The sequence below is a fragment of the Vidua chalybeata genome, chromosome 12, assembly GCF_026979565.1.
Source record: "Vidua chalybeata isolate OUT-0048 chromosome 12, bVidCha1 merged haplotype, whole genome shotgun sequence".
NCBI classification, from domain to species: Eukaryota; Metazoa; Chordata; class Aves; order Passeriformes; family Viduidae; genus Vidua; species Vidua chalybeata.
The window spans coordinates 1,281,881-1,302,474 of NC_071541.1; the positions used below are offsets into that span (position 1 = coordinate 1,281,881).

The 20,594-nt window shown below is 45.9% G+C and overlaps 1 long non-coding RNA gene across 2 annotated transcripts; it reads right to left on the reverse strand.

Annotated features, from left to right (window-relative positions):
• Positions 1-12,092: 12,092 nt before the first annotated feature.
• Positions 12,093-16,180, reverse strand: LOC128794269 (uncharacterized). Of its 2 annotated transcripts, none has more exons than XR_008433038.1 (3): positions 15,900-16,180; positions 13,365-13,481; positions 12,093-12,747 (listed from the first exon to the last, which is right to left on the reverse strand). It is a non-coding gene; the product is annotated as an uncharacterized LOC128794269 (long non-coding RNA). The 2 variants fall into 2 exon arrangements; XR_008433039.1 differs by having other exon boundaries at positions 16,096-16,178.
• Positions 16,181-20,594: the final 4,414 nt, after the last annotated feature.

The window sequence follows — 20,594 nt, forward strand, 5'->3', positions numbered from 1 at the left end:
AACACCTGGGCTGCACAAACTCCTGGCTTTTCCTCACACACAAAGGAGGATTTTACCACAGAGCAGCTGCTGATGCCAAGGAAACTGGAAAGATAAGGAGTGAGAGGAAAAGTTATTACATTTAAAATGTTATCATTAGCAACAACAGGTTTAAAAAAACCATCATAAACTATTGCCTGCCATGCTCCCTTCCCACTGCCATGGAACCAGCAAATGTTCCGGATGGTCCTGGTGAATGTGGAGCTTAAATGAGGTTTTATCTCCAGTAAGTGTTTATTTCACTCTCCATAAAGTAAAAGGCACCACAGTTTAGAAATAATGCATTCCCAGCCCTGAGTATTATGGGGAACCCATTATTTTTATTGCTTGCTGTGTAAAGGATATTTCATATTTAGAGAACGGAGCTGTTCCCAAATAAATAAGGAGGTAGGAGCTGCATTAAAGCCTTGGTGCAAAATACCCATCCAATTATGAGCCAGGCGATGCAGGAGTGCACTGTACCTGCTCCCAGAGGTTTTATAGCCCTGAGAACAATCCCTTATTTGCATGTGCAATTACTGCAGTTGCATTTGCAATTACATCAATTGTCCAATTACATCAGCTGTGTTTCCAATGAGCTAAAAGGGAAAAAAAAAAAAAAAAAAAGTACTCAGTGCTCTTTGCTGTAATAAAAATGTGATTTGCATTCACAGAAAAAAAAGATTTCTGTTTGCTGGGAGATGAAATTAGACTACCTTGGGGTACTTTGCTTTTTTTTGCATGAAGCCTAAGTATTTCTGTGATATTAAAAAAGGTTGGAGCTGTTTGATAACTTGAGACTGCACAGTAATTTCTTCTCTTGGGCCACTGTAATTACTGTGCAGTTTTCCATTGTCATCAGAGAAATTATTTTACATTTAGAATTAATAGGACACAGTCTCGGGGCCAGTTCCCTTAAAGCTTTCTTTTCCTAATAACTTAGATCATTAGGAGTCACATATATTCCATTTCTAAGAAGTGTGCAAATGAAAGAAGTCTGAACTCCAAGCTAGAATTCTCTTCCCAGCATTACCAGCATCTGCTCATTCTAATAACTCCACAGGTGGTAGGAAATCCCTTAATCTGCTCATCACCAATTTCCACGTGTGAAATGAGAGCTTCTGAAAGTGCAGCAACAATCAGAAAAATACAGAAATGGAATCCTGGATTTTTTTAAGTGTATGGATGGAGCATTTCCAGGATTTTCAGCTCTTTAAGAGTTTAGGAATATAAAGTTTTGCTTATTTTCTTCAGTGCTGCATAAAGGCTGTGATTTTCCCTGTGCTGCACATTTGGGCATCAGCAGAGAGGGATTTCAGTGAGATGTTCCCAAGCCTCTCATGCTGAGGTTGTGCAGGGGACAGGAGGAGCTGGGTGCTGCAGGGCCACCCTGCAAATCCCTTGATTTGGGGCTATTTTGTGTTTTTGCTAAACCCCTGGAAATCCCTTGATTTGGGGCTATTTTGTGTTTTTGCTAAACCCATGGCCAATTGATGCCCCTCAGCCCTGAGCAGGTGCAGGTGACATGTCCAGATGTGGCCAAGCCACCGTCCATGTGCAGCTGAACCTGGATACCCATGGAGAATTTCCAGCAGGGGATGCTGGAAGCCCTGTGCAGGTCCTGCTCCCACAGCCACAGGGATGAAATCCCTCTAACCCCACATTAAAGACTAAACGTTAAAGAAGAAAATAAATCTGCTTTGGTAGATGAATGTTGCACCTGGAGGAAGCAGGGCCTGCTCTCTCCTGAACAAAACAGCAACAAAACCGAGCCAGCGCCTGATTTGCTTTTCCTCTCCTCAGAAACAGATGGGAATAACTCTGGGGAAGGGAAGAGCTGGCTGTGGGTGTCATCTGTGTGTCAGCTAAATTCAGGTTCCTGGTTAGATCAGCCTAACCAGGGCAGACAGGCTCTCTCTGCTGCCTCTACACCTCGAGCTAGGGAAATAAGAAAGGTGGCCTGGCACTGCCAGATCCTTCCCAGGCTTTGGCACTTTTAGACAAATACACATTGATTAAAATGGCCTGAAAAACTGACTCTTACAAAAGCTAGGAAAGCTTATTTAATTGTTACTTCAGGTCCAAAGCTAAACGAATACTTCTGTCACAGAAGAACAAAAATTGAAGGTGTTGAACTCCTGTCAGTTGCTCAGTTTTAACCTCACCAGAGGCAACAGTCTCTGGCTCAGGGGTCTCCTCCTCCTGCACAGTGTTTATCTGGAATTATTTTAATGCATTTTTACCTTTCATATTTGCTGCTTTCAGATGTATTTTTCTCTTTCCATTACTTACCAGCACACACTGAAGTTAAACAGAAGGCAACAGCAGAACAGATCTGCAAACAAAGCTCAGCTATTTCCATCCAAAGCTGCTCCCCTCTCCCCTCAGCCAGCAGACACCTCAAGGAGCTCTGGTCTAGAGAGCTCATTCAAGCCATGAATTAGACCTTGGGAGGAAGTTTTGCACTGGTGAAAATGCTTTTCTTCCTTTGAAATCACTTTCCTTTCACTCTGAAGTCATTAAAAGCGGCGGGATCAAACAACTCCCACGTAAAACGGGAGCTCTCAGCTGAGTTACGGCCCCAGACGTGGAGTTTGTGAGCACTTTCAGTAATTTCTGCACTCCAGCTGTGTTGGAGAGGTTTCCAAAGAACCCTTTATTAACGGTGAGAGTGTCCCTGTGCCCTCTTCAGACACTGAGGATGGTGCTTCACACGCCAGCGCTGGCCCTGGCGCGTGTGGCTCTCCGGAGACGTTCTGGGTGCAGCTTCTTCCTTCCCTGAAGAACAGGAAAAACCCTCAGCACAAAAGACTTAATGCCAGAACATCTTTTTACCTAGTCTGACAATGGTACTGAGGAGCAAGAATCAGTTTTTATACAAGAAAAAGGGGTAGGTTTGGATATATTTCTGAAAACAATAATTTCTCTTGGTGATAACATTCATTCTTGTCTCCAGTCACATTTTGTTTTCATGTGTAATTAGTGTGTAACTGTGTAGAGGGCTCAGATTTCAAACCTAAACAGCAAATGTTATAAATAAAGACCTTCACAGAAAAAAGAAATGCAGCAGCAAAATGCTTTAATTTGTATTTGCCAGTTCTGGGAACAATTGCTGTGGATGAATGCCTGGCTCTTCTGTCAGGGAAACTTTGCTATTAATTCCTCAGCCTGAGAACAATTCTCCACTTAGCAAAGAGCTTTGGGGTATTAAAGCTGGGACAGCAGTTTTACAGCAAGCTTCCACAAAGGATGGGCCAGCAGAACTGTTGGGTGTTTGCCTGGAAGATGGAAACCCATCCCAGAGCCAGACCCAGTCATGGCTGACATGACAAACATCACCTGAAATTCATTAACATCTTACTGAACAATATTATTTTCATTTATTTCCCTTGCCCAACCCTCCTGTCCCCTTTTCCCTTCACATCATCAGCTGCTTCCAGCCCAACATTTGGGTCCCACACCAGGTCTGTGTTTGAACCCCTCAGACAAATGGGTTAATTGGGCTTTAATTGGTTCCACAGTGACAGGAGACTGCAAAGACAGAAGCTCTAGAAACCACTGAGAGCTCCTGGGACAAAAAGAAGGTGGTCCTTATTTTTATATTAAACTCACTTTATGAGCAGCAATAGAGAGGGAAGGTATTTAATTAAATAATGAGGCTTCTCTAGGCATTAAACATTTGGCTTTGAGCAAATTAACTGGATAAATTTAGACCCAGTGAGGGAGAACTGGACTGACACACAAATCCACTCTGCAGTTTAGGAAACAAGCTGGAAAATCAAGAGTTCAATATTAAATGTACAGATTTGTCCAGCACTGAAGATTTCAACACAAATCGTGTGGAACATTTATGACTCGCAGGATTTCTTATTTCTGACTCAGTTTCAGCAGCACTAAATGAAGGAATATTTAGTGATGAATTTGTAAAAAGGAAGCAGTTTAAAACACTATGCATTAAGAACTTAAGTTGACCATCCCCTTTTCTTGCCCTCTGCCTTCTGAGCTCTCTTATTGGAAAAGCAGATTTCCATTAATAAAATCAATTTATTTCACTCTGCCTGTTGAGCAAGAAAAAAAGCTTTGTGCAACTCCCAGCTGTGGCTTTGAGATACCGCTGCTCCCCAGTTCTTGGCAACTTCTCTCCCTTATTAACATGCCTATTTTTATAATATTTTTATGGTGTCTCAGTGTCACAGCGCTCACTGGGTGCCCTGCAGAGGTTCGGTGAGCGCTGTTGCATTTGTAGCTTCTTTCCTCACATTTTTTGATCCTCAGAGCTGCTCGAGGTCGTCCCTGAGCACAGAAAGCCGAGCTCGGTGCTGAGATCGTTTGCCAAAAATAAATACCAGCAAGAACTGAAGAGACACCCATGGATGCCAGGGCTCCAGGGAAAGGAAGGGCCTGTGCAGTTATTTGCTGCACAGCCCACAGGGGCAAAGGTGGACACACATCAGCCAACCCACGTCCTTCCCAAGCCTTTCCTTCACCAGCTGGCACAGAATAAATTTCCAGGCAAATCCCAGCAAAAATTATGGAAATTGCTTCTCCTACCACAGCACGAGGAAAATGCAAAGCCTGTGTTGTCCCATCCAACTGGTAGTGACAACTTTAGCACCCAAAAATAAGTTGTGAGAAAGGAGGGAAGGGAAGAACCATCTGAGCTGACTTACGTGAGTGCTTTTTTTGGCTTGGAACAGGAATTATTGCCAACAAACCCCCCACACTCTGACAGCCAAGGCCACAGCAACCTGCAAAACAAAGCCCAGTGACACAGATTGAAGTTGCCTAAAAATCTGTGAAGGAAAAAATGGTGGCACATCCACTGGCCCAAATGAAAGTTTGCTCCCGTCCTTTGTCCAACAATCAGGTGTTTGTATCACCTCAGAACTCCGAGCACACACGATGAGAGGCAAAGTCCCATAAAACTGATTTCCCATCTTTAACTGGAGCTCTTTGTGCTTCTCTTTGCTGGGTTTGAAAGCAGAACTGAGCTGTGTTTGTTCAGCCCCACCACTCTGTCACCTTCACTGTCAAATCCAGTCACTCCTGACAGATGTAGGACAACCACCTCTCGCAGGAATCCTCTCACAAACAGAGAGATCAGAAACACTCAGAGTGGTTAATTTGCCTTTTTGTGGCAGGGCATTGCTGCTTTTTCCCTCCTTTAATTCAGCACTTTGGTGCCCCCAGTCTCTGTGCTTTGACAGCGCTGCTTCATTCAGCAAAACCCCCAAGCCCCCCTTGCTTCCCGTGATCTGCAACTTAACAATACATATGCAAATGAAATTAGTGCTGGCAAAAATAATTACAGTTGCTCATGGGAGGATTAATAACTGAAGCCTGCCCTGCTTAAGCTGGGGTTTAATTCTGTTATAGGCACTAGAAAAAGTTAATTCTGCTTTCAGTGTTGTGTGTGGTGGTTCAGAGGTGTTGAGTGAATGTAGAGGTAATTAAGTGGAGGGGAGAGGAGGGGGTGTGGGGATACATCCCTGAGCCTTCTACAGAGGAAATCATGGACCCCCAGAAAGGCTGGCATTGGAAGGCACCTTAAAGACCATTTAGTTCCAACCCCATTCCATGCTCAGGAAATGTTCCACTAGAACAGGTTAATCAGAGCCCCATCCAGTATACAGCCAAAAATGTTATATAAATATATATATATACACACACACATACATATCTATACAGAGATATATAGAGATACATAAAAAGATATTAAAATCCACTAGTGCTCATTAGCTGCTGGATGAATGAACAGCACAACCCTTTTCTCCTGGATACACCCCCTGCCATCCATCATGTGAAGGGGAACAGGATTGACTCATTCCTACCAGGTGTAATGATGCTGTATAAACCCTGCCCTCAGGCTGGGAGTATTTAATAAAAGAACAAGCTCCTTTTTACACAACGTTTGTGGGAACAAATCAAATTTAGAGCGGGCTGAAAATCCCTCCCTGGTTACAGCATCCCTCTGCTCTGGCTGGGGGAAGAGGGGCAGGAAGGACACCCACAAAACAGCAGGAATCCAGCAGCAGTGAGTGAACAGGGTGCTGCCCTCCCATGCCAAGGAATTCTCCTCCTTGGGAAGAGCTGGGTGGGAAAACCCTTCCATCCTTGCCTCCCATCCTCCATCAGCACCAGGACAGCGAGCAGAGCCCCAGCCCGGCCAGGGGTGCAAATCCCAGCTCAGGTGAACAGCAGGGAAACCCCCAGATTGCAGGGATTAAGCACCTTACAGGCCAAAATCCCCCGGCTTTATCTGCCTGTTTCCAGCCCCGATGAGCTGGATTAGCCGAGTGCAAGCCGTGGCTACAACAGCTGCTTTTCACCTAGGATTAGCATAGAAATCAATCAGCCCCCCTTCTGGAGCCAGCAAACTCAAACTGGGAGAGCTCCAATGAAAACAACATCCAGGTGGAAAATATGAAAGTTTTATGGAGCCAAGGAACACACGTCCAGGTTGGACATGACCTGCTGCAGACGTGTGCTCGCATTTGTTTAAAATCCACAATTTAGTGCCTGTTCCAGGACTGAAATGAGGCAAAGCTGATGTTATTTGATTAACTTGTGACTTGATTTTAAATTGCTGCACACCTTTAAACACGTTAAGCTTTCCAGTGTTTTGCCAGAGATGGCATTTACCACAACAAACTGCTTTTTTTGCTGTGATATCTTCTGGGAAAACACACTTCATTAGTGGTTAGGATATCTCATTAAGGCCCACAAAAGGGGTCTCAGAAACATCCTCACAAACACACTACAGGCATTTCAGAGGCATTTCAAATCATTGATTTGGGCTTTTCTTTATGGTCAATGTCAGCGTTGAAATAAAGGGAAGAATATCATCAATAATCAGTAATAAAGAAATTTACTGCTATGTAAAGCAGCCAGGTGGGTGATAATTTACAAGAGACATTTATATAAACTCCAGTGTCAAAATACTCTATTCAAAATACTGCAGCCAGACAATATGACAGAACTGTCAGGTCTCTCCATGGCTGTGCTTTTGCCTGACTGCGTTTGTGCTGATTTATTGGGAAGCTGCAGAAATCAGAGCATTTGGTTTGAGGCAGAGGCAAAACCTGCAGGTGAAGGTCACAAAGTCCCAGCCAACCTGACACTTCTCCAAAACTGTGTCAAACTCCCCTTGCAGGGTGCTCCAGTGTGGGAGCCCAGCACACCCCTCTGGCTGCCCTGGCTGGCTCCAGACCCTGGCAGGGGGCTCAGAGACCCTGGCACAAAGTCAAAAACACCTGTAGCTTCCATTTTAGCCTGTGGGAAAAGCTGCCAACTCTGTGTGAGGAATTACAAACCACAAGGGTTTGAGTAGTGTGGTAGTTGAATTAACACAGGGTGAAAAAGTAGAATTTTGGGGCTTTTTAGAATGGGGTTCAGGGGGACAAGATGGAGGGATTTGGGTGTGTCCTGACCTTCTCCTTCTCCTTGCCCTCCATGTCTCACTGTGCTGGTGACACTTTTCTGATGGTTTCAGGCACAGACACACTGTCCAACACCAATGACAGACATTGGCACGTTATTGTAACCACAGCACACGGAGTTTTTGGTATAAAATGTGAACACTGCCCTGAGGGCAGACAGAATGCCATCGCCGAGCTGCTGGACAGAGCTCAGCAGGGCAGAGAGAGAATGTTCTAGAGAAGGGAAAATAAACAACCTTGAGAAGCCGACCCTGCACATTCAGACTCCTCCTGTGGCTGCACGGGCTGGGAGAACAAGGACTTTTACACTCTTGGGGTCATCCCAACACCCAGACCCCAAGCCCCCCAGGGCTCAGCTCCTACGCTGCCCCGGTGCCTGCTGAGCTGTTTCATCTCATGGCCACAGTGCCAGCTTCCACCTGCACGTTACCCCACAGGAAAAGCCAGGCACAACCCCTTCCCATAGCATTAGAACTTCTTTCCCCCCCCCTCCCCTTAGGTAAATTTAAGTTAATTGGCAACTCAGCGGAGCGTCCTTTTAATATTCTAACACCAGCAGTGCTTTGGATCACCACAGAAAAATCCATTTTAGCTTCAAATCCAGTGTGTCCTACAGAAATCCTCATTTGCTGCCACAGATTTTGCTGGTAATTTATTGTGGGTGTGTGTCAGGCACCTAGAGGTGTTCCTGTGTTCCCACATGGAGAAAACACTGCAGAATTTACTCAATCTACAAGCAGGAAAATGGGTTCTGATTTAGTTCTTACTCAGCTGCTTTGGTTCATGCCCCACGCTCAGAGAACCAGCTTTTCCCCTCAGAATAAGATTAACTGCATTTAGACCAACCAGGATTTCATATTAACCCCTTTTCCTGCCTTTACTTTTTCTTAACTGATTAAATTTAGTATTTCTACTTCTACCTGTCTCATTCAAATACTTCTTACCTGCACTTTTTTCCATAATAACCAGAATTTTGGACTTACCTCAGTTATTCACATTAACCACCATAAACGGAATTATGTATTTTGTTTACAACAAGCACCCTTCAGGATCAGATTTTCACCCCAACAACCAGTATAAACTGTGATATAACCACATACAACAGCCTTCAGAGGAAAAAGAGATTTACTCTGCAGTCCTAAATTTAGTAGTTCTTTCTTAAACCATGAAACCTTCAGAAGCGTGGGTCAGTCTCCCCAGTATTCTCAGTTAAAGATTGCTAAAAACCCAGCTTTCAGATATTTCAGTGCACAAACACCACTCCTGCAGCTGTTCCCTGACCAGACTCCGAGGACAAAAATAACTTGTGGAAGGGACAAGTGCTGAAGCACATGGGTGGCACAGCTGTGAGCTCATTAAACTTTAAAAGTGATTTGATTCAGACACTAAAACTCCTGTCTGCAGTTAATCCCACTGCTTATGCAGGGCCCCAGAACGGTGAGAGGGACTTTGATTCTCCTCTTTTCCAGGCGGGCTGGCTAATGCAGCAAAGGAGAGGAGATGGGCGAGGGTGATTAGCCAGGGGCTAAATGAGTTTTGCAGGATCTCTTTGGTGGTGCTCTTTGCTTTGTGCTCGGTGCCACCCAGCATTTGTCCCGTTGAGGCAGATGGGAATGAAAATGACTCCAGAAAGCAAAGAATGAAACTTTATTAACAACTAGCATTCCTCTTTTATAGCCAGGGTCGCTAAGGTGAAGTATGATTGGTGTCAAAGTGAAAACCTTTCACACCATCGGTGCACTATGGATAGCACACGGTGGCAGAACAGATCTATAAACAATACGGACAGAAAGAGAGATAATAAATGGTTTACATCCCTCTCGGACTTTTCCCAGGTTTAGCCTGGTAGACTCTCTCTCCTTTCCTCTCTGACTGAACTGAGAATATCCATAAGCATTAACAGCAGCAGCCAGGGAAGGACAAGGCTCAGGGCTACAAGAGTCTGGCTGTTGTTCCTGCTTCACCCCCTGGCCAGGGATGAGCATCCCTCGTGCTGCTCACAGCCCGGGGAAGCTTCCAGATGGAAATGTGCTCAGGATGGTGGAGAGCCCCTCCACATCCGTGCAGCCCTGCTGCTTCTGGGACATCTCAGGCCATGGGGAGGCCTGGAGTGAGCAGGGAGAGCTCTTCCCATCTCCCACGTCTGCCAGCCCCATCCTCGGATTTCCTGAGAACGGCTTCCCAGGGCCAGAGGGCAGGGATGGCTGGGACATGGGGCAGGAATTGTTCCCTGGCAGGGTGGGCAGCCCTGGCACAGGTGCCCAGAGCAGCTGGGGCTGCCCCTGGATCCAAGGCCAGGTTGGACACCGGGGCTGGAGCAGCCTGGGACAGTGGGAGGTGTCCCTGCCATGGCACTGGGTGATCCCTAATGTCCCTTCCAGCCCAACCCAGCCTGGGAGCATTTCCTCCTTTCTCACAGTCAGAGAAATGCCATTCTCCTCCCCTGGGGTCAGCAGACAGTCACAACTCTCTCTTACTTGCCTCCCTTTTCCTCCCTTCGAGTCCAGGCCCTGGCAGGTGGATCAGAGGCTCTGCCAGGTCACTCTGCCCAGTGGGACAATGCCAAGACCCAAAGGCAAGAGGCCAAGCAGTACCTTGGCAATGGCTTTCCTCAGAGCCAGCTCCTCCTCGGTGCAGGAGGCTCCTTTCAGAGCTAACTGAGCCAGAGGTGTTTCATTTACTGCCTTTAGCAGTGATACAAAACTGCTGCAGGTTTTGCCAATACCCATTAATGAGAATAACTTCAGAGCTCATCTTTGTCTCAGATATCCAGATTGATTCCTGAACACAAACCCACCAGCTATCTGACAGCACTTAATAGTTATTGCTTCTTCTTTTTCTCCCCCCACAATAAAAAAAAAAAAAAAAAAAAAAAAAAAAAAAAAAAAAAAAAAAAAGTTTTCCTCACTTTATTTTTAAAGCTGAAACTTAAAGGAATCTCAGAGAAAGGAAATCTCAGACAATTTCATTGTCCACCATCGGTATTCACTACATTTCATTTATTTATTCATCTCCTCACTGCCAAACAAATGCACCTTCACAGTTTCCTGCATTTATAAGGACAAACTTAAAATTATTTCCTCTGTTTTCCACGTGGCTTTTCTCATGATTAATTTGTTCAGACCTTCAGACAAAAACACCTGCATTTATCTCCTCTGGCCAGGTGGAAGGTACTTATCCAACTATGCATGAAATAAACAAACATACCCGTTACTGCCTGAGGAAAACTGTTCTTTCAAACACAACTTCCAAATTGCTGAAGATGCTTGAAAAAATAATTTTAAAAGCCCCAAAACAATCATGTGATATTTTTGTAATGTGATGTGACCAGCAGGCCAAAAAGCTGACCTTTGACATCATCTGATACTGTTTCTAATGAAAATGGCCTGAACACAATCCCAGGATCATCGAGGTTGGGAAAGACCTCCAAGACCATGGAGCCCCCACCTTGTCACCAGCCCAGAGCACTGAGTGCCACCTCCAGGCATTCCTTGGACACCCCCAGGGCTGGGGACTCCACCAGTTTGAGGCACACACGCTCCACGTGAGCCTCATCCTGAATTTGCTCATTCCCCTGGATAAATTCTGTCCGAGGTGTTAAACACTGATGGCAGCAGCATGTCCCTGTCACTCTGTTACTGCACTTCTCACTGCGACAGGGGGTAAAGGCCAAGCTCCACTATGGTTTAATTTTACTATTTAATTGCAATAAGATTACTTCTTAAAACCTTAACAAAACAGATTTAATACAGATGTTCAGTGGGAGTGCAGCAGGGATATAATTGAGGGCTGTTACCCAGAGAAGCTTCAGCAGCAGAGGGTTATGGTATTTTTAGTGCCCTATTAAAACAGCACAGATACACAGGAACATTTTCAGGGACATCTTGTCACATAAATAACTGGACCATTACTTTCATACATTGTACACTATATAAAATGTTAATAAACCTTCAAAAACAGCCCTACATTATAGAAACATGTTTTATATTCCAGAAAATATTTGGAAGGTCAGGGGAAGCACCTGGGGACCAGGGATGCTGCTGGAGCCAGGAGAGGACATCACAAGTGGGAGCAGCTTCAGCTTCATAAAGCAAATCAAAACATGACCCTACAGAGAGCAGGGGCTCAGGGTGGGCTCAGCCCAGGATTCTCAGTCATTATTGGACCAGAACATCATTCCTCACCAGATAGCATCCATCAGATAAGATATATGAGCCCCAGACAGGTCCAAAATATGTGCTGTGGTTTTCTGGAGTAGCTAAAGAGCAAAACATTTCAAAGTTTGGGCTGTTTCTTGTTTGACTCAGCATGTGAAAGCCATTGTCCTCACTGTGCTCTCCTGAGGAGGGCCATAAATCAGGTAGAAAAGCCCACAGCCAGAGCTCCCTCCCAGTGCTGCTGTAATTTCCAGAACCCTTGCAAGGCTCTGCGAGCCACTGGGGTTTGATTTAAGAGCTCCCATACCCTGCTGGAGCCACAGAAGAACTCTGGGTGAACTCAGCCCTGTCTGGAAGAAGAATTCCAACACCAGAGACAGCAAAATCCATTTTATTCACCAGAGACTTTCTTATGGGCTCAAAGGATGTGTATTTGAGGTTGGGCAAGCACCAAAACCCCACACTGCTCCAACCAGGAGTTCTGGGCATTCATTTGTCACCAAGGGCACCTCCTGAGGGCCAGCACTGATGTGCCAAGTGCTTGAAGCTGCACAGGGGCAGGGCAGAAAAATAGAACCACCACAAAACTCTGAATTATTACTGAAATTCACTGTTTATATTGATCTCCCTTAATAAGGGAAGGGAACAGCAAAGAGGAAAATTATAGAATAAATCAATCATAGAATGGTTTGGGCTGGAAGGAACTTCAAAGAGCATCTAATTCCAACCTCTGCCATGGGCAGGGACATCTTCCACTAGACCAGGTTTCTCCAAAGCCCATCCAGCCTGGCCTAAATATCAAATAGAATATTATAACCCCACACATCATTTACCCCCCAAACTGCAGCACCCTGCCAAGGAATTTGTGAAAAGACTCACTCCAGCCCAGCACAGGGCTGTGTATCACTGGGTACCCACTCAAATTTCCTGTGCAGCAGCAGCAGTTCCTGCTCCCACCCCTCTGCAGAAGCAGGATCTGCTCTGATGTGAAATCACCACACAAAGAAAGGTTCAGAAAGGCACAAAATCCACAGGCTGGGTTTCTTCCCCCCTTGAAAACTGAAGACTGACACAGCCAACTCCAAGCCAAGAAAGGGGAGGGATTGCTTGATTTAAATTGTCCTGTTCTGTACCTGTAAAAGAAGAAATACTTATATTAATCAATTAGGTAAAACCAGGAGGACAACAGGGCTCTCTGCACTGCTTTGTGAAGAACCAGTCTCAGCTGCTGTGATGTTTCAGCAAAATCATCTCTCTTAGTGGCTGACACAAAGCTCACACTTAAGAGGAAAAGAGCATCAGGACCAAGCCCAAATGTTGCTCCAAAAAAAGGGAAATTACTTTTCATTACTTTTGAGCCAATTTCTTCCCCAGCAAACATTTGATGGAGACAATTGTTCATGGCTGATATCAGTGGATTTAAGCTGCAAGTGCTTGGGGTGTCCTGTGCAGAGCCAGGAGTGAGAATTGGATGATCCCTGTGGGTCCCTCCCAGCTCAGGATATTCTGTGATATTTAAATCTGATATTTAAATCCCTGGCTTGCCCAGCTGGGTGCAGAATTCAGGCATTTCACTCCTGCTTCCCTCAGCCAGGAACCCTCAGTGAGGCTGGAGGGATTTTCATTCTGTAGAGACAGCAAACTGCTCACTCCCACTTTCAGAACGCCTGAAAGAATTTTATATTCTCTTTAAAATAATAAACAAATATTCAAAAATCCTTTTTCTAACATCCCCTTTTCTGGTGCTTACAGCTCTCCATCAGCTCCACGGACACACTGAGCAGGGATCCAGGAGCACACCCAGGGGACAGGCAGGGATAGAATTCCTGCTGCTCCCATGGACTCGCTGACTCACTGGTGGAAGCTGCTGGAGAAGGTAATAAAAGCCAAACAGATAATGGCTGCACTGTAGAGAAAATGTTCAGCAATTAAATGAAAATGGAAGATCTTTTATATGTGCTACATTTGCATCTTCTCACCAGGCAACTAAAAAAAAGCCCCATAAAGAAGTAAAGAAAATATTTAAAGTTTACTTTACAAAGTGCTGAAATAAATGAAGGCTTGCATACACAGTTTTATTTATGAAAGTGGAGAAACTAAATGTATTTTTGGAGAGGAATTTTAAAAGTGTTAAAATTAGGCATTTAGGCACTGGAAAAGTGTTCCAGAAGTAACACAGCGTACCAAGATTATCGACTTAATGGGTTCCAAAAACAAATTGAATTAAAATTTTGAAGCTTAGGTAAAGTGCATTAAACACTGATAAATTAATAACATGTAACATGGAAATTAAATAGGAGTTCTGCCTTCATAGCAAACACACATGGAAAACTTCACCTCAAATAGACAAAAATTAAAAGCACCTTGAGATCCATCACATCTTCAGATCACACTGAAAAAACTATTTTTCTGCATTATACTCTCATTATAGTCACTAAAATTAATGTATAACTATCAGAGAGAGAAAATATTAGGAAAAGGGAGTCTGTAATAGTCTTCTTAGGAATTGTATTAACTAATTAATCCTGACAAGCAACAATTTCACTCAAGACTTAACGATTTCAATTTGAGCTCCCAAAGAGCTTCCTGCCACTCTTTATTTCTCATGAGTTAAGTGCTTTTTTTTGGCCAAATGCTGACATTCCCTTGCACCCTCTTTTACCTTAAAACCAACCCCCTTTCCTGTCACTCTCTGCCCGTGAAAAAAGTTGCTTTCCTTCTTTTCTCTAAGCCCTCTTTAACTCCTGGAAGGGGACTTAAGGTCTCCCTGGAGCCTCCTATTCCCCAGGCAGTCACAGCCTCCCACCTTTAAATCACACAGGTTTCTGACAGAGAGGAATTGCAGATTTATTCCATGTCCTGCAGAAGGTAAATAAAGAAGGGAACGCCTTGCAAACACCACTTGCACTTGCTGAGTTTGTTTACTCCCAGATCCAGGTTGCTGCAGGTCCCAGGGCTAAGGATTAGCAGCAGCAAAGGACAAGGACAAAGGGTTTGGGCTGAGTTCTGGGACAAACAAACCCATCTGAGGCCTCAGGGGGGGAAAAATGCAAATGAGCAGCTCTGTGTCTAAATATTGGCTTTCAAAACAAATGCTTACTCGGATTATTCAGGTGATTCAAATTATCAGGGCATTGGCAAAGGGAATTCCTGGAAGCTTTGGCTATCAACTGAAGGAAACAGAGTGGGACCCTGGAAGTGGGTTAAAAAGTTCAGCAAAGCTGTTCAAACACTGGGTGAGATACAAAGGTTCACAGGCATTAAAAAAGCTGGGTCTGGCTGTGCTGGGCTGTTGCTCTGCATCCCTGAGCTTTGTGCCACGTCAGGAATGTTTTCCCTGGAGCTGGCCAGGGTCTGAGGGAGCTGGCTGGCCCTCAGGCCTGAGCTTGGCTAAAGGCAGGTCCAAACCATGCTCCAAATGGGCTGGCAAATCCTGCTGGGGCCAGGGGGGAAATAACACCCAGGGGCTGCTGGGGACACCCCCATTCCACCCACGGTAACCAAGCACTCTCCATGGCTTTCCTGAAAACTTAGTCCTGCCAGCGTGGAAGGGCTGGATCACATAAATAATATGTGATATTTACTAATGGCTGCTAATTGCAGAATTAGTGCCAGGGTAACGAGACTCACGGAATATAATGATGGCCCTAGAAGACACACCTGCTGCTAGCTCAGAAATACTCCTGGGTTTTATAGAGCTCAATTCAGTGCACACAGAACCTAAAGCAAGACAACAACCAGTCCCCTGCTCTTTTGTGCTTAAACAAGGAAAAGTCACCAACTGTCAGTGAGACAAAAAACAACAAAATCTAAATGTATGCCTCCATCAGTTCAGGCCATTCCCCTTTGTGCTGTCACTACAGGACCTTGCAATAGGGCACACCACATTCATACACACAAGTACCTGTATCACAAAAATGTCTTTTTCATAATACAGAAATTACCAAGTGCTCAGAAGCCAGCTCATAAAATAGGGACATTATTCATTTGTAATATCTTGGAATCTAACTTGATTAAAACACTCCTCACTGTGGGAGTAGCTCAGAAATGTGGCTGGGCATTGGACGCCCCAGGCCTGAGCCCTGCTGTCCCCTTGGGGAGTGCTTATGACATTTGATTGATCAGACCTTTGGAATTCCAGAGCTCTGTGCCCCAGCTCAGCCCCCAGCCTTGCCAGGAGTGTTTGCTCAGGGAGATGGATGGGACAGGACCACAGGAGAGGATTACAGGACAGGCTGTAAGGCCTGAGCCCCCCAGTCACTCCTTCAGCTGAGGAGCTCCTGACCTGTTCCTTGGCATGAGCAGCAGCTTCCCAGGGATCACTCAGCACATCTGAGAGACAGAGAGGGGCCCGGGAGTTCTGGAACTCAGCCACTGGCTCAGGCTGAATTTACAGCTGCACGTGCAAGTACTGCACTGCCCAGTGCAAGCAGAGTTTGCAATTCCAGATGGAGTGTGCCTAATGTGAATGCTGTACATACATTTTTAACGACTGCTGCAATAGCTACATCCCCTTTTTCAAAGGAATTTGTGCACTGGTGGGAGAAATTCCATGGGATTCCACAGACACTTGGGCACTTCTGGAACTCTGCTGTTGTATCATCATTGATCTCAGCCTTCCACTGTGACATAAAACCTGATCTTGGACATGAATAGCTCTGAGAAATAACAGCAGATTTGAGATTGGGCACATTGTATTTAATATTAAATAAAGCTCAACATTTCCCTCTTTCTTCCTCTGCTGCTTTATAGATCCAATAACCTTTATCTGCATTCCAGATGTCGGGAGAAGAGGAACTGCTGTTTGCAAAGCATTTGCAAATGAAAAGCACTACATAAATGTAAGGTAAGCTATTACTGCTATAGTTCCTTGAAGCTGATAATACCATTACACCCCCAGGGATGCTGGGCAGCCTCTCATAATGAAGTCTAATTCAGCACAGTGAATAATGAAATTATGCAGAAGCAACAGTTTCCTCTTCTCCTTGAACTAACTGCACTCAACGTGGCTTTCTCTGTTCTTCTCAGACACCTGTGCTGCTTCCAGCGGGACACTGTGTTCTGGGAAAACAAGCACTCCCACAAATATTCAAAATGCAAATGGAAAACCTTTGCTGCTTTAGATTAACCTTTGAAACATGGCATCAGAAAGAAAAAAAAAAAAAAAAAGGGGGGGGGGTTATGGCTTTAAACTGAAAGAGTAAGTTTAGATTGGTTTCATTAAATTAATTGTTCCCTGGCAGGGTGGGCAGCCCTGGCACAGGTGCCCAGAGCAGCTGGGGCTGCCCCTGGATCCCTGGCAGTGCCCAAGGCCAGGCTGGACACTGGGGCTGGGAGCACCTGGGACAGTGGGAGGGGATAGATCCTTAATGTCCCTTCCCACCCAAAGCAGTCTGGGCTTCAGGGATTATTTGTGGTGAAGTGTACCCAGCCATCAGAGCAGGGCTGACACACAGAGCCTGGGCCAGCCACAGGCACACAGGGACGCTGGCTCCAGTGTTTGAAACATAAATCAGTAAGAGGAAATAAGTAAGAATCCAAGAGAAATCAAAAACATTGGATTGCAACAAAAGGGCATCAGTCTGATCTAAATATCCTCAAAGCCAAGCAATCAAACTTGGCCAAGTCTTCCAGCAGATTTTGGGAACCACCAGCTGCTCATAAAGAACAGGCCCCTGAGGGCCCATCAGTATCACAAAAATTTAATGAGCTGGCTTTGGGCATTCCCAGCATCATCTTCCAGGGATGAGAACTGCAAACTTCTGTTTCCAGATTACTGCTGTCCAAATGGCTTCTCCCCAGAAACTGTCTAAGCTAAGGGTACTTAACAGAAGTTGATGAAAACTCAAGTGCTGCCGATGCTGGCAGCTGGCCTGGGCCCAGGCAGGCTGAGGCCCAAACTGCTGGACACCCTCAGCATCCCAGCTGGAGCCTGGCCCTTCTGAAAGGGCACTTCTTCTGAAAGATGCTGGTTTGGCTTGGGATGCTGGACAAGGGCTCTTCACATCTCTCAGTGACCGCCACAGGTGTCACCCTTGCTGAGGAAGAGACCAGACAGACACATGGATGAGGATTCACCTCCATGCACACAGCCCTGGCTCTGCTCATGGACACTGCTGGGGCAGAGACTCGCGCTGACGCTGAGTTACAGCAGATCAAACCTCTGAACTCTGCTGATGGACAGAAGAGTGTCAAAGGCAGCGCTGGGATGTGCTGTTTCCCTGGGAGATGTCACTAGGGATATTCCAGCTGGCATGAAAGCAGAATGGAGTGTTCCATCCTCTGCTTTCACTCCTTAGTCAGAGGTGCTCAGGTGCAGCTCACCTGGTGCAGGCAGGACCTGCCCTCACTTCCTGGGTGCCAGGCTTCCATTTCCAGGTCCCACAGCACAGCCTCCCTGCCCTGCTGAGCCTGCAGCACGTTTGGGCTCAGCAAACCCCTCTTGGTGCCAATCCTGCAGCACGTTTGGGCTCAACACATTTGGGCTCAGCACGTTTGGGCTCAGCACAGCCCTTTGGTGCTGAGCCTGCAGCACGTTTGTATAGTACAAAACATGGCAAACCCTGGATCAAGGAAGAAATGCTGATGTCTGCTCCAGATCAGAAGGCTGAAGGATAGCTTTATTAAAACTATACTATATGACATTAATATGCTATTTAAAGAGATACTGTGCTATTCTACATACTCACTTCTTACTCCCCTCTCTAACTAACTCAAACTCGTGACTCTGCTGAGAGCCCGAGCCACAGCTGGATCCCACTGGGCACTGACCCCAAACAACCTTCACCAGAACCCAGCCCAGCAATCACTGCAGGTGAACAATCTCCACACCACATTCCACATGGGGAAAACAGAGGGGCAGAGATAAAGATTGTTCTCTCTTCTTCTCTCTGTGCAATCCTGAGAGACAGAATTGTGTCTGTCTGTCCAGAGAATGGGAATGTCACACATTTGGGCTCAGCAAGCCCCTTTTGGTGCTGAGCCTGCAGCCTGTTTGGGCTCAGCCTGTTTGGGCTCAGCACATTTGGGCTCAGCCTGTTTGGGTTGGCAAAGCCCTTTGGTGCCGATCTTGCAGCGTGTTTAGGCTCAGCCCACCTGGGCTCAGCAAACCCCCTTTGGTGCCAATCCTGCAGCGTGTTTGGGCCCAGCAAACCCCCTCTGGTGCCCAGCAGCATCTCCCCACCGAGGCCAGCCCCGGCAGGGGTGAGGAGAGGCGCCGTCAGGCCGTGATGAATTTCCAGCCGCGGCAGGCCAGCCCCTCTGCCTCCCGCTGTCGCTTCCACTGACACCTTGCATTTGCTCCTACGTAATCCCGTGTGCCTGTCCCCCGCTGCAGGGAAGGGATTTTTGTATTTAGGAGGTTTCTGCAGAGATTTATGGCTGCTCTTGCCTCGCAGGGCTCGGCCAGCCTCGCTCCACGCGCAGGCCCCGCTCCGAGCAAGGGCCGGTGACGAGGGTTTTACAGCATGAGGTGATGCCTCCAGGAGACACAAATTAGAGATTTAGGAGCCTCTTTGGGCCGTATTTCTGCCAGGCCATCCCTCTGCCCAGCCTTCCAAGGGACAAGGACACGATTTAGCATCTCTGACTCCAGACAAGAGAGGAGCACAAGGGCTGAGAGTTCCTTTTCTGAGCATCCTCACTGTGAGGAGAGGCTGAGGTTGATTTGTTTTCCCATTTTCCTCCTACTAATACAAGCTGTGTTTAACTTTGCCCTAAACAAACTGGAGATTTAACTTTGCCCTAAACAAATACTGCAAGGGACAAAACTTTCCCTCAGTGCCCTGAGAGCTAAAAAGGGAAAAAGGAAGCCAGGCAGGCCTGTAAATGTATTTGTGACAGACACACAGACCTTCTAACGACATGAAATTTTGGACTTTTTAAATAGTGCCAAGCTCAGAGGCAATCCCCACATAGGATTAAAAACACCAGTAAATTCTTTTTCTACCTTGAAACTTGTGCCTGTAGATAGATTACACAAAGATTTCTGTAGTAAATGCTCTATTGCCTTTGTCTCTAACTTGTTTTTCCTTTGCCTTTTTAGTGCATGAAATAATTTTCAAATTATTAGATACAATAAATTCTTCTAGATGTTTACCACATCCTTGGAGGTCTGTATTCTTATCTTCCTCCACAATTTTCCTTTATCCAATCTGAAATCTAAATCATAAAAATAATAACTAGGAAACAACATTAAAATCTCATTGTCCTCTCTGCAAAATCCATGATATTTAACTCAGTTCTCTGTGACCACCTGCTGCTGTACATTTTCCCCACAGAGAAATGACTAAAAGTTATTTTATGAGGATTTTTGGTTTCATAAGAGTAGAACTGCAGAGTAAAAGAGCTGCAGGAGGAATTGCCCCCTAAGATCAGCCCAGTCCCTGCAGCAGCTCAGCTCTGAGTTGTGCCATCATTGTACCTGCCCTGCTCACGTGGGACCTCTGCCTTGCTCCTCCCACGCACACAGGATGGGAATTGTCCCCAAATGGAATGGATGTGGTGCCATGGTAGCTTTCAGCATGACAAACCTCAGAGAAAACAGCCACAAGATTCAGAGCTCCCTTGTATAGAATATATTTCTAAAACCTATGACGTTACCTTGAGGGAGTAGAAGTTAAAGTGGATTTTCAGCCGTGGCAGACAGGCACATTCCTGATCCATTTACCTCACGGAATGAAACACCACCCCGAGGATGGCAGGAAGAAAAACACAAAATAAAGGAATTATTTTACTGCTCACAAAGCCAGTCTGAGACCAGGGTGGTGACCACCCCGAATGTGTGGCCAGCAGCAGCCCCTGGTGCAGAGTCCAGCCAGGGCAGGGCCAGGGCAGCCCAGCGAGCACAGAGCTGTTTCTCTCAGCATTTTGCCCAGCTGAGATTGAGAGCCACAGAAAGGAGGAGCTGCCTTCCTGACACAGCTCTTTGATGGGGCAAAGCACTCACTGTCAACAGCCATAAATCACAGCTCTCCAAACC